The sequence below is a fragment of the Anomaloglossus baeobatrachus genome, chromosome 5 (assembly GCF_048569485.1).
Source record: "Anomaloglossus baeobatrachus isolate aAnoBae1 chromosome 5, aAnoBae1.hap1, whole genome shotgun sequence".
NCBI lineage: Eukaryota > Metazoa > Chordata > Amphibia > Anura > Aromobatidae > Anomaloglossus > Anomaloglossus baeobatrachus.
Genome location: NC_134357.1, coordinates 54,753,029 through 54,766,851, shown reverse-complemented (window position 1 = coordinate 54,766,851; position 13,823 = coordinate 54,753,029).

Below are 13,823 nucleotides of genomic sequence, written 5' to 3'. Positions count from 1 at the left end.
ATATAAGGACTATTATTATTGAAGAGGCCAGAAGGACAATAAAACCAGAGGCACAAGAGAAAGCCTCAACCATGATTAACAGAACACACCCTAAATATTAAGGAGAAAGGCACATAGCAAAAGGAAAAGGGAACAAGCAGGACGCAGACAACATCAGTAAAAGACTGAAGAGAGCAAATCAATGAAACACTGGACAAGGTCCTCAAATCGAAGAACATTTCACTGGAGATGAAGACACGGCTCATATATATGTGGCGCCCTGGACAAGCCAGGGGCCACAGATACCAACACCACCACACCCCACACTCCCGGTCAGGCACACCGAAGTCAGACACAAAACCCTTGTTGCCTTCCTCCAGTGGCTGATGTTCACACCAGGGGGTGGGCCAGGCGGTTGGTCCCGCCCACCGAGGAGTTCACAGTCCTGGAGGCGGGAAAGGAGCAGTTGAGTTTGGACAGTGAAAGTGGAAGGAGGAAAGTGTAGTAGTGGAACAACTAACTGACAGCGTCTGGGTGTGTGGCCCGGGCGGTACAGCAAGGTTGGCAGACGGTGGTGACCGTCTGCAGGAGTGGCCTATCAGAGTTACTGTAAAGACCGTGGACGGGCGGTGGCCCGGCGGTACCGGACCGGTACACGAAGAGAAGTCAGCACCATCTGGCAGGGGCTTACGGACCCCGGCAAGGCTAGGAGTCGCCGTGAATTTGCCGAATCCGTTAGTGAAGGGGACCTCCTGGGTTTCCAAACAGCCAAGTCCCGACAGAAGGCAACAGTCCAACCAACAGAGGGAGACACCGCCACCGCCAAGGCAACCGTTTCTCAGGGCCAGAGCCTGCGGGCAAAAAGGGGCTCCTCCAGCCCATATCCAAGCTGGGGAGCGGGTTACCGGTGGGAACCCATCGGAACCATCTACCGTACTTAGGTGCAGGGAAAGGCAGTCACCATCAACCTGCCGGGAGAAACAACACCGCAGCCGTCTGTGGGACCCGTCCATCCAGCCGTGTGTTTTACCGAGAACTGTGTCCTCATCATTGGCTGAGTGAGTACCACCATGCTGTGCGGCACAGCGCTGCCCCCTCGACCCTGCACCTCACCAGGCCCCGTAACCCGCCTGCCATCCATCCCTACCCCATCATCGGGCCCCGGGACAACCAACCCCCCTACCCACGGAGGGGAAAACTAACAACTAAGCTGCTCCCTGTCACCACTCCCGGGATCCCCGTCTAGAGCAGCGGTGGTGTCACCAATATCAAAACAACCGTGGGTGGCGTCACAGACAATAATCAAAACCCCCACAATCAAAATCCCCTTTTCACTCACGGGCGAGGAACGCCGCTCGAGTCCCCGGGATCCGGCCCACCGCTTGAGCCACCACCGAGCAGCAGCAGCCGCGGCAGCAGCTGGACCTGAGCAGTGGGAGAGCGCAGCGTCTCCTCCTCCGCCCGCGACAACTTGGCGTCACAAACAGGATCCTACCGCTCTGCCGTCTGGTAGAGGTGCGCCTTGTTATTGCCGGAGGTGTCCGGCAGAAAATTTGCCGAAGCCGCCATCTTGGGCGCGAAGAGTTCCCGCTTGAGCGTCTCCTCGAGTAGTGGAGGCGCGAAGGCCAAAACCCCGCCCCTATAGAGGAGCTGCCGGAAAGAGACTAAGGGGGACTGATGGCGTCTGGCCGCATGTAGCTCGCGGCTCCACAAGTAGGGACGCGGGGACCCCACGATCCGCTGACCCCTGCAAAGAATGTCCGCTCCACCTAGCTATGCAGAGGCTACCGAGTCGGTGCCCGGGACAGCGGCATGGCTGAGGGCCTGAATGGCAGGGATCTGCCGACACTACCGGAGCCAGATCTGTAGGCTGATGGAGCAGTGGACCGCGGAGGTAGATGAGGTAGCTGCAGTCGCACGAGTGTATGGAATGGAGGCCATGATGGAGGAGCTGGTGAGTGACCCACGCCCCTGTGTCCCCGAGGGACCGGCCGTTGCGGCTGAGGGACCCAGTCTGCCCCTGGCCCCCATACCGCCTCCGTCCTCCTTGCCCGTGCACCGCGCTACGTCTGGCCCGTCGGGCGTACACCCCTTCGTAACAGTGGCCGAGAGAGTGGCGAGCCTGGAAGCTGCGGCAGCTGGCGGCAACCCGCCTGGCGCAGGGACGGACGATAGTGATTCCGGGCCTGACACCGAGCCCGTTTCGGAAGAAGATGAAGGAGTCGTTGCTCTGCATGACATGGAGGCCACTTACATCCCCCGGAGTGGAAATAACGGGTATCGGGCGGCCCTTCCTCGCCGCGCCTGCTATGCGCTGGAGGGGCTGGTGCCCGTGTTCTTCCACCCACAGCCGGGTGGGGAGGACGAAAGTGCACCCTAAGGGCAGCGGAGTCCCGTTGCAGTTGTCCCCGTTGGGACCACCAGTGTGTTAACAGTACTGTTTAAAGTTGAAATGAATGATAAGTAAATGACACCGTAAAGATTCACCTGATTTGCTGCTGATTGAAACCGGTCGTTGCCGGCACCGTTGTCCCCGTGGGGACCGTTTGAAAAGTTTTGCATAAGGAACTCCTTATGAACAAGCCCGAGAACTTGCAGGGCAACCACAAACTAGTGGCATGTAAATAATGTTATGTTGTGGCTTCTACCGTTACCGCCTCCGGAGAGGCAGATTGGAGGAAGGGCCTGCAGTGGAGCAGGCTGGGGCCCAGCCACCACCGGAACGGTGGCGATCCTCTGGGGGTTTCAGGGGTTCCCCATGGACGTGGGTCCCCTGAAAAGGACAGAACCCGCTCGGGCAACTTGTGCAGGACTGGGGTCAAGGGGTGCTGCCTGTTTGCTTAGGGGCAGCATCAGGGCCAAATTGCTTGGGTGGGAGAGAGCGGAAGCCGTAACCGTTTGCAACCGTTTAAGTAAGAGTACCTCCCGATGTGGGAAGATGTTATTATACTTGTATGTGTGTTACCGTTTAACTATTTTCATATTTTTCAGTTGTGAAAATAAAACCGGTGATGGATGGGCAGCCTGCGGACGGTCTGCATTTAACTAAGGGGGAATGTGGCGCCCTGGACAAGCCAGGGGACACAGATACCAACACCACCACACCCCACACTCCCGGTCAGGCACACCGAAGTCACACACAAAACCCTTGTTGCCTTCCTCCAGGGGCTGATGTTCACACCAGGGGGTGGGCCAGGCGGTTGGTCCCGCCCACCGAGGAGTTCACAGTCCTGGAGGCGGGAAAGGAGCAGTTGAGTTTGGACAGTGAAAGTGGAAGGAGGAAAGTGTAGTAGTGGAACAACTAACTGACAGCGTCCGGGTGTGTGGCCCGGGCGGTACAGCAAGGTTGGCAGACGGTGGTGACCGTCTGCAGGAGTGGCCTCTCAGAGTTACTGTAAGGACCGTGGACGGGCGGTGGCCCGGCGGTACCGGACTGGTACACGAAGAGAAGTCAGCACCATCTGGCAGGGGCTTACGGACCCCGGCAAGGCTAGGAGTCGCCGTGAATTTGCCGAATCCGTTAGTGAAGGGGACCTCCTGGGTTTCCAAACAGCCAAGTCCCGACAGAAGGCAACAGTCCAACCAACAGAGGGAGACACCGCCACCACCAAGGCAACCGTTTCTCAGGGCCAGAGCCTGCGGGCAAAGAGGGGCTCCTCCAGCCCATATCCAAGCTGGGGAGCGGGTTACCGGTGGGAACCCATCGGAACCATCAACCGTACATAGGTGCAGGGAAAGGCAGTCACCATCAACCTGCCGGGAGAAACAACACCGCAGCCGTCTGTGGGACCCGTCCATCCAGCCGAGTGTTTTACCGAGAACTGTGTCTTCATCATTGGCTGAGTGAGTACCACCGTGCCGTGCGGCACGCGCTGCCCCCGCGACTCTGCACCTCACCAGGCCCCGTAACCCGCCTGCCATCCATCCCTACCCCATCACCAGGCCCCGGGACAACCAACCCCCTACCCACGGAGGGGAGAACTAACAACAAAGCTGCTCCCTGTCACCGCTCCCGGGATCCCCGTTTAGAGCAGCAGTGGTGTCACCAATATCACAACCGTGGGTGGCGTCACGGACAATAAATCCCCACAATCAATCCCCTTTTCACTCACGGGCGAGGAACGCCGCTCGAGTCCCCGGGATCCGGCCCACCGCTCGAGCCACCACCGAGCAGCAGCAGCAGCGGCCGGACCCGAGCAGTGGGAGAGCGCAGCGTCCCCTCCTCCGCCTGCGACATATAGTCTTGTCTTTTCTATAGTAACATATGGATGCAAAATCTGTACAATAAAGGGACAAGACAGAAGAAGAATCAACGCCTTAGAAATGTGGTGCTGAAGAAGGAGGTTATCAATGCCATGGATAGCAAGAAGAACAAATAAATCAATTTGGAACAAATCAAGCCAGACATGTCACTCAAATCAAGGATCACCAAGATACAACTTCAACACTTTGAACACATCATTAAAAATAAAACAACAATAATAATAAAAAATACACATATTTGGTGTCTCCGTTTCCAGAAATACCCAATCTATCAAAATATAAAATCAATTAATCTGATCGGTACATGGCGTGGCGAGAAAAAAAAATTCCAAACACCAAAATGATGGGTTTTTTGTTGCATTAAAATGCAATAACAGGAAATCAAAACATCACATCTACCCAATAATGGTATACCGTATTTTTCGCTTTATAAGACGCACCGGATTATAAGACGCACACCAAATTTAGAAAAAGGTAAAAATAGAAAAATGGGGTCCGTCTTATACTCTGGTGTTCTCTTAACGGAGGGGGGCAGCAGTGGTGGTGAAGCGGGGTCACAGGAGGGAGAGGTTGTGCTGGCAGGTGCGGCAGGGCAGTGGCAGCAGGGTCCGTGGTGGCAGGTGCGGTGGCGTCCGTGGTGGCAGGCGCGGTGGCGTCGCGTCCATGGTAGCAGGCGCGGTGGCGTCAGCAGCGGCGGCGGGTGAGTCGTACAAGCAGGCCGGTGCACTGAGTGTCCCAGTGTCTGCGGTCCCAGTTCAAATGATGGCGCCTGGAGCGGCGCATGAGCAGATGGAGCTCTCATCCAAGGGCTCCATCTGCGCACGCACTGGCTCCCAGAGAGCTCCATCCGAGAGCTCAATCTACGCACGCGCCCGCTCCCGGCGCCATCATTTTAAACTGGGACCGCGGACAAACTGGGTAACCTGCTGCACAGCCGCCCGCCCCGCACGCACAGAGTGGCAGCCAGCAGGCTGCCCGCCCACCCTGCGTGCAAGCGGCCGGGTACCTGTGCTTGCGTATGTACGGGTGGCAGCCGGGTACCTGTGGCTGTGTGCGGGAGGCAGCCAGGTGCCTTTGTGAGGGCAGCAGCCGGGTGCCTGTGTGAGGGCGGCAGCCGGGTGCCTGTCGGTGCTGGCTGCCTCCCGCAGACAGGCACCCGGCTGCCTCCCGCACAGGCACCCGGCTGCTGCCCGCACACAGCCACAGGTACCCGGCTGCCACCCACACGCAGCCACAGGTACCCGGCTGCCACCCACACGCAGCCACAGGTACCCGGCTGCCACCCACACGCAGCCACAGGTACCCGGCTGCCACCCACACGCAGCCACAGGTACCCGGCTGCCACCCGCACGCAAGCACAGGCACCCGGCCGCTTGCACGCAGCCACAGGCACCCGGCCGCCCGATCGCCGCACAGACCGGACCCCCAGGTAAAGCTAAATTCGGATTTTAAGATGCACCCCCTGTCACAAACCACCGGGGGGGTCACTCAGAAATCCCCCGCGCTGGCTACCAGTACGTCACAATCGGGGGGTAACAAGCAGGAGTCAACCCTCCTTTATACCTCCCGACCGACAGACAGAGCACGTGACGCGCTCTCTAGCGCCCCTCTTATAGTCAGGCCAATTATGGAATTGCCCGACAATAAGCAAGGAGGCCGCTATACTACTTATGCCGATTATTGAAGGGTCCCCGGTGAGAGTAGGGTATATATTCCCCCGACCTCCGCGGGCGGAATATATAATATCTTCCCGGATCTCACTGGCCTCCCCACAATAATCCTTGGCACAACTCGCTGCCACCAACCGATTTACGGTAACTATTAGCCGAACACACAGACGTGGGATTCAAGATCGAGATAACAGAACAGCCCAAGATTAATTATATAATTTAATCGCCTAAAGCACACTAGAAACTACAATATATACAATAGGGAATCTACAGAATATACATATGTCAGAGTACAGTTACAATCAAAGCATGGGTTACAAACAGGCATACACAGTTCAATCAGTTACCTTGTGCGTCTGGCCACAGGGGGGCGCTGTAGACCAGGTTTCCAGGAACTCTCTCACAGGTCTGTCCCAACCAGGCCCCCGAGCAGAAGAACGCTGGAAAATGGCCGAAGGAGGGTTATCAACCTGGGCAGATCCAGGTCCCCTCCTACCTTAGTGACCTCACAGGGAAGCACTGCCACTCCCCCTGCATGGATCAGAATTATCCAGCAAAGGGGATTTTGGCTATAACTTTGCCTGGGAGCGTCGTAGGCAGACGCCAATGCTCTCATTGTGACAGTTATGAATTTAGCTACAGAACGAGGGGACTCATGACCTGTCTGCCAGTTCCCCATTGGCTGATATCACGCCTGGGGCATTTCCCAATGTCCTGTTCCCATAAAAAGGGGGTGCCGGCATCGTCCACATGCGGAGACACCATTTTTATGGTTGCCATATTTATCGGAAATATGGCTTGCGAGATATGAACCATTTTTTACTGGAGTCGTTCTGTCTGGCTATTTCCATAGCCTTGCTAACTAGCTAGCAGCTCCTACTACAGGGTGACGGCAGGGAGTCATCCTGTGTCCATTGTCCTAAAGCCACCTAATTTCCATATCACAGGACATGGCCATGGATTTGTTGCTAAACCAGTTGTGTGAAGGGAAGGGGGTAGTGACACCAGGAGAGGGCTTCCTGACATGACTTGAATGTCATGATTTATCGTCATATCTCCGGATTTACCTCACACCTCCCCCCTTTTGAGGGCGCTAGGGGGCAGCACACTCCGGTGTTCCCCCGTGCGCCCGTCCGCGACCTCTCCTTGTCGGGACAGCCCGTCTGCGTTACCGTGGTCACGGCCCCTTTTGTGGCGAATGGTGAAGTTGTATTGCTGGAGCGCAAGGCTCCATCGCAACAATCGCCCATTCGTCCCAGAGACGGTGTGCAACCAGCTGAGGGGATTGTGGTCCGTCTCCACGATGAAGTGGCGCCCGTATAGATAGGGTTGCAGACGCTGCAGGGCCCACACTATGGCCAGGCACTCCTTCTCCATCGTGGAATAGGCAACTTCCCTTGGTAACAGCTTCCTGCTCAGGTACAAGACTGGGTGCTCTTGGCTCGCAGAGTCCACCTGGCTGAGCACCGCACCGAGGCCGAAGTCACTGGCGTCGGTCTGTACTACAAACGGCTGCCTGTAGCACGGGCGGGCTGGACAGGGCGTCCTTTAGGGCCCGGAAGGCTGTCTCGCAGTCCATTGTCCAATCGACTGCAGAGGGCAGCTTCTTCTTGGTGAGGTCCGTCAAGGGCTTTGCCAGGCTACTATAGCATGGAACAAACCTCCTATAGTACTCAGCGGTCCCCAAGAAGGACATCACCTGCTTCTTGGTCCTGGGGGTGGGCCAGGATGCGATGGCTTCCACCTTCTCAGGCTCGGGCTTCAGGGTTCTCCCACCTACCCGGTGACCGAGGTACTGGACCTCGCTCATGGCCAGCTGACACTTTCCCGGCTTGATGGTCAAACCTGCCCGGTGGATCCGCCTGAGCACCTGTGCTAGATGCTCTAGGTGGTCCTCCCAGGTGGGACTGAAGACGGCAATGTCATCCAGGTACGCGGCCGCGTACCCTTCAAGTCCCTTGAGCAGGGTGTTGACCATCCGCTGGAAAGTGGCAGGGGCATTCCTCATCCCGAATGGCATCACCGTGGACTCGTACAGTCCAAATGGGGTAATAAAGGCAGAGCGTTCCCTGGCCTTGCGAGTCAGGGGGATCTGCCAATATCCCCGGCTCAGATCCATGATGGTCAGGTACTGAGCCCCGGCCAACTGATCGAGCAGGTCATCGATGCGTGGCATTGGGTACGCATCGGCGACCGTGACCGCATTGAGCCCCCTGTAGTCCACGCAGAACCGAGTGGTTCGGTCCTTCTTAGGGACGAGGACTACAGGCGAGGCCCAAGCGCTGTTGGATGCCTGGATCACCCCCAGGTTCAGCATCTCGTCAATCTCCTGGCGCATGTGTTGCTGCACCTCCAGGGAGACCCGATATGCTGAACGCCGGATCGGGGGATGATCCCCAGTGTCCACGTGATGGACAGCCAAGTCAGTCCTTCCGGGCTGGTTGGTAAACAACCCCCGGAAGGGGTGTAGGGTGGCCCACAGCTGGGACCGTTGGTCCTCCAAGAGCTGGTGGCCAACCTCCACATCCTCAATGGATCCGCCTGCCCTAACCTGGGCTAGCATATCCAAGAGGGTTTCCGCTTCTCCCTCCTCGGGCAGGTTGCACACGGGGAGCGCACATGCCTCCCGCTCATGATGTGCCTTCATCATGTTCACATGGAAGGGCTTCCGCCTTCCACGGGCAGGGTCCAGGGTGACCAGGTACGTCACAGGGTTGAGCTGCTGGTACACGAGGTATGGGCCTTCCCAGGCTGCCTGAAGCTTGTCCTGTGGTACGGGGACCAGTACCCACACCCTTTGACCCACTTGGTAGGTCCTCTCACAAGCGTTCTGGTCGTACCAACGCTTCTGATCGGCCTGGGCTTGAGCCATATTGTCGTGTACCAGTTGCGTCAAGGCCTGCATTTTGTCCCGGAAGCGCATGACATACTCGATAACCGACACTCCAGGGGTGGCCAAATCCCCTTCCCAAGCCTCTTTCACCAGAGCCAGGGGGCCCCGCACACGTCGCCCGTACAGGAGCTCAAACGGTGAGAATCCTGTTGAGGCCTGTGGAACCTCCCGGTAAGCAAATAACAGGTGTGGGAGATACCGCTCCCAGTCACGCCCATGGGAGTCGACCAACATCTTAAGCATCTGCTTTAAGGTGCCATTGAACCGCTCGCACAGGCCATTAGTCTGTGGATGGTACGGGCTGGCCACCAGATGTCGCACCTGGACTTGCTTACAGAGGGTCTCCATCAGCTGGGACATGAATTGGGTCCCCCGGTCGGTGAGCATTTCCTGGGGAAAACCCACTCGGGAGAAAATCTCCAGCAATGCGGTGGCCACCAACTGTCGGTCCCTGGGCCACGCCTCCGGTGAACCCTGCTGGACCGTGGCCCGGTACAGCCGTCCTTGGTCCCAGACCACTCGCTCCGGGTCCGAGTCCGAGGGAGGCTGTGCCGCCTGCTCCTTTAGAGCTTTCAGGCTGTCGTCAGCTTCTAACGCTGCCTGAAACTCCTGACTAGATGTGGCCAGAATCGACGAGACTGTCACATCTTCAGTCAGTACCCCGGGACCTGTGTCCTGGCCTCCACCTGACTCGGCTGCCACTTGGTCAGAAGGGGAAGAGCTATCGGACCTCCGGGAGGCCCCTTGGCTTCCAGCACTCCCACTGCGGGTGACAGCGGCCACAGCCGCTGCGACCGTGGGTCGTGCCTGCTCCTCCTCCGTTCCTGACCAAGTCGCCGGTTCAGGCAGACCTACCTGGCTTCCTGACACCCCGGTTGTGGGGGAACCCTGCACCGAGATCTTACCTGGGAGCACTTCCGCTCCTGGACCGGCCCCAATCTCACCTGCCTGTTCCCCCCCTGCAGCAACAGAACCCCGCTGTGAAATCTCTGGGGACCCCACATTTGCTGTGGTAGCCCCCACCCCACACACTGGTCCTCCCCCTGCAGCACCCTGCTCTCTGCTTATCCCTGCAGAGGGCAGCAGATCCCAGCTCACAGGCTGGTTACTTGTAGAGGCATTGTCACACCTTTCTCTGACCCCCTCCCCTGTCACAGCTGCAGCTGTGTGTGTGTCTATGGTGTCTGTGCAAGCAGAAATATCAGAGTTCACTCCCTCCTCCCTTACATCATTCATAGATAACACATTAACATTGTCCGGAGGCATGTCAGTACGGGCTGAAGGTTCAGCCCTTGGTTGGGGCCCAAACTGGGAGGTTATCTGCCCCAAATCTGTCCCAAGTAGCACGTTTGCAGGGATCCGATCAGTTACCCCCACCTCCCTCACCCCCCGCCCTGCGCCCCAGTCCACATAAATGTCAGCAACAGGCAGCGCCGGGTCAGTGCCTCCAATCCCGGAGACAGCGAGGGTTTTTCCAGGGATCAAGTCTTGGGGGGACACCATCTCAGGCCGCACCAGAGTCACCTCCGAGGCGCTGTCTCGCAGTCCTATGGTCACAGACTGGCCGACGGTGACAGGTTGGAAGCTGTCCAGGGACCTACCACCACCCCCACCCACACAATACACCTTGGGCGGCCCTTGGGACGGGGACGGAGCCGGGGCCTTGGGACGCTGAGGGCACATGGCCTTGAAGTGTCCAGGTAGGTTGCACTGGTGGCACCGTCTTGGTTCTGCCCCGGGCCTGGAGAGGGGAGTTGAGGGGGACACCCCCTGCAGTCTAGGGGCAGGTGGGGCAGTCGCAGAGTTCATCTTACCCCCTCTCCAGGTGCTGCTGGTGGCTGCTCTCCTGGCTTCAGGAGCCCGATTGTTGGTGTAGTCATCTGCCAGGGCAGCTGTAGCCGTGGATCCCTTTGGCTTCTGGTCTCGGATGAACTGGCGGAGATCCTCAGGGCAGTTCCACAAGAGTTGCTCCGTGATGAACAAGTCCAGGATCTCCGGTCCGGTGGAAAGCTGCAGGCCTTGGGTCCAGTGGTCGGCAGCTCGGGCAAGTGCCCGCCGGTGGTCAGCCCAGGAGTCCTTTGGTCCCTTCTGCAGCGTCCGGAACTTCTTGCGGTAGGACTCCGGGGTGAGGTTGTACTGTTGGATCAGGGCCCGCTTGATGGTGTCGTAGCCCTGATCCGCCTCAGCAGGCAAGTCCCCAAGGATATCCAGGGCCTTACCCCTTAAACGGGGGGTCAGGTATTTGGCCCACTGGTCCTTGTTCAGATGATGCTGCAAGCAAGTCCGTTCAAAAGCAGTCAAGAAAGAGTCCAAGTCTCCATCCTTCTCCAGCACTGGGAAGTCCTCAACACGGACCTTTGGAAGTTTGGTGTCTTGAAGGTCACGTGTGGCTGATGAGGGCCGGAGCTGAGCTAGCTGCAGCTGGTAGTTACGCTCTGCCTGGCGCTCTTCACGCGCTGCTTGCCGCTCACGCTCGGCCATGAGTTCCTTGTAGCCCTCCCGGTCTCCAGCCTGGCGTAGGGCCATAGCCATTTGAAGAAGGCTATCCGAGCCTCCCAGGCTCGGTGGAATGGCACGTGGTGATCTGCGGCCCGCTGCGGAGCCTGGTGCTTCACTGTCCATTGCAGAGCGGAGGGCTGGCGTCTGGCTCGTTGAGGACCCTTGGGCGAGCTGCTCCTCATCTTGTCCAGCAGTGCCCGGTTGTGCAATGTCCTCTGCAGAGCTGTTTTCTGGCGTCGAGCTCCTGGAGGACTCGTGGACAACCTCCTCATCGTCTCTGGCCTGAGCATCGGCCATTCCTTTGGCTTTGCTCCTGGTGCTATCAGCCATTGTTGCAGACTTTGGTCACTGACACAGAACTGACACCTGATGCCTCCACACACCTTACAGTATCTGCACTCTGACACTCTAGTGTTGAGCTAGTCTGAAGACCCCAGCAGCCACAGCTGCTGCAGGCAGTCTTTAGTGTCTGGGAGTATGGGTCTCACACTCACACACACTACTATCTCGATCCCACCGCTTGCCACCAATATGTCACAAACCACCGGGGGGGTCACTCAGAAATCCCCCGCGCTGGCTACCAGTACGTCACAATCGGGGGGTAACAAGCAGGAGTCAACCCTCCTTTATACCTCCCGACCGACAGACAGAGCACGTGACGCGCTCTCTAGCGCCCCTCTTATAGTCAGGCCAATTATGGAATTGCCCGACAATAAGCAAGGAGGCCGCTATACTACTTATGCCGATTATTGAAGGGTCCCCGGTGAGAGTAGGGTATATATTCCCCCGACCTCCGCGGGCGGAATATATAATATCTTCCCGGATCTCACTGGCCTCCCCACAATAATCCTTGGCACAACTCGCTGCCACCAACCGATTTACGGTAACTATTAGCCGAACACACAGACGTGGGATTCAAGATCGAGATAACAGAACAGCCCAAGATTAATTATATAATTTAATCGCCTAAAGCACACTAGAAACTACAATATATACAATAGGGAATCTACAGAATATACATATGTCAGAGTACAGTTACAATCAAAGCATGGGTTACAAACAGGCATACACAGTTCAATCAGTTACCTTGTGCGTCTGGCCACAGGGGGGCGCTGTAGACCAGGTTTCCAGGAACTCTCTCACAGGTCTGTCCCAACCAGGCCCCCGAGCAGAAGAACGCTGGAAAATGGCCGAAGGAGGGTTATCAACCTGGGCAGATCCAGGTCCCCTCCTACCTTAGTGACCTCACAGGGAAGCACTGCCACTCCCCCTGCATGGATCAGAATTATCCAGCAAAGGGGATTTTGGCTATAACTTTGCCTGGGAGCGTCGTAGGCAGACGCCAATGCTCTCATTGTGACAGTTATGAATTTAGCTACAGAACGAGGGGACTCATGACCTGTCTGCCAGTTCCCCATTGGCTGATATCACGCCTGGGGCATTTCCCAATGTCCTGTTCCCATAAAAAGGGGGTGCCGGCATCGTCCACATGCGGAGACACCATTTTTATGGTTGCCATATTTATCGGAAATATGGCTTGCGAGATATGAACCATTTTTTACTGGAGTCGTTCTGTCTGGCTATTTCCATAGCCTTGCTAACTAGCTAGCAGCTCCTACTACAGGGTGACGGCAGGGAGTCATCCTGTGTCCATTGTCCTAAAGCCACCTAATTTCCATATCACAGGACATGGCCATGGATTTGTTGCTAAACCAGTTGTGTGAAGGGAAGGGGGTAGTGACACCAGGAGAGGGCTTCCTGACATGACTTGAATGTCATGATTTATCGTCATATCTCCGGATTTACCTCACACCCCCTATTTACCTCCTAAATTTTTGGGAGGAAAAGTGTGTCTTATAATCTGAAAAATACACAAGATGCAAAAAATAAGCAGTCACTGAGCCATAGATCCTGAAAAATAAGAACGCTACAGGCCTCGGAAAATAGCGACAAAAGCACAATTCTTTTTTTTTTTTTTTTAACAAACTTCTGAATTTTTTTTCACCACATATAATGTAAAACTATACATGTTTGGTATCTACGAACTCGTACCGACCTGGAGAATCATAATGTTAGGTCAGTTTTCCCAAAATACTGAACATGGTAAATAAAGAAAACAAAAACAATCGTGCATTTGCACTTTTTTTTGTAATTTCACTGCAGTTGGATTTTTTTTCCTGTTTTCCAGTACACTATATGGTAAAATTAATGGTGTTGTTCTAAAGTATAACTCGTCCCGCAAAAAACATGTCCTCATATGGCTATATGGATGGAAAAGTAAAAAAAGTTATGTTTCTTGGAAGAAGGGGAAGAAAATCAAAAACTAAAAATTGCCTGGTCCTTAAGGAGTTAAAAGGAAAGCTTTCCCCAGGCACAAGTTGAGCAGGTGCTGTGCAGGCCATGTTCCCAGCTATAGGCTGCAGGATTTGGCCATAAAGTAGTGATATTGGGAGCAGTGAGGACCCCATTACTTTCTGTTGTCCGTCACTCGGGGAGACCCTATAATAAAGGACCTTATA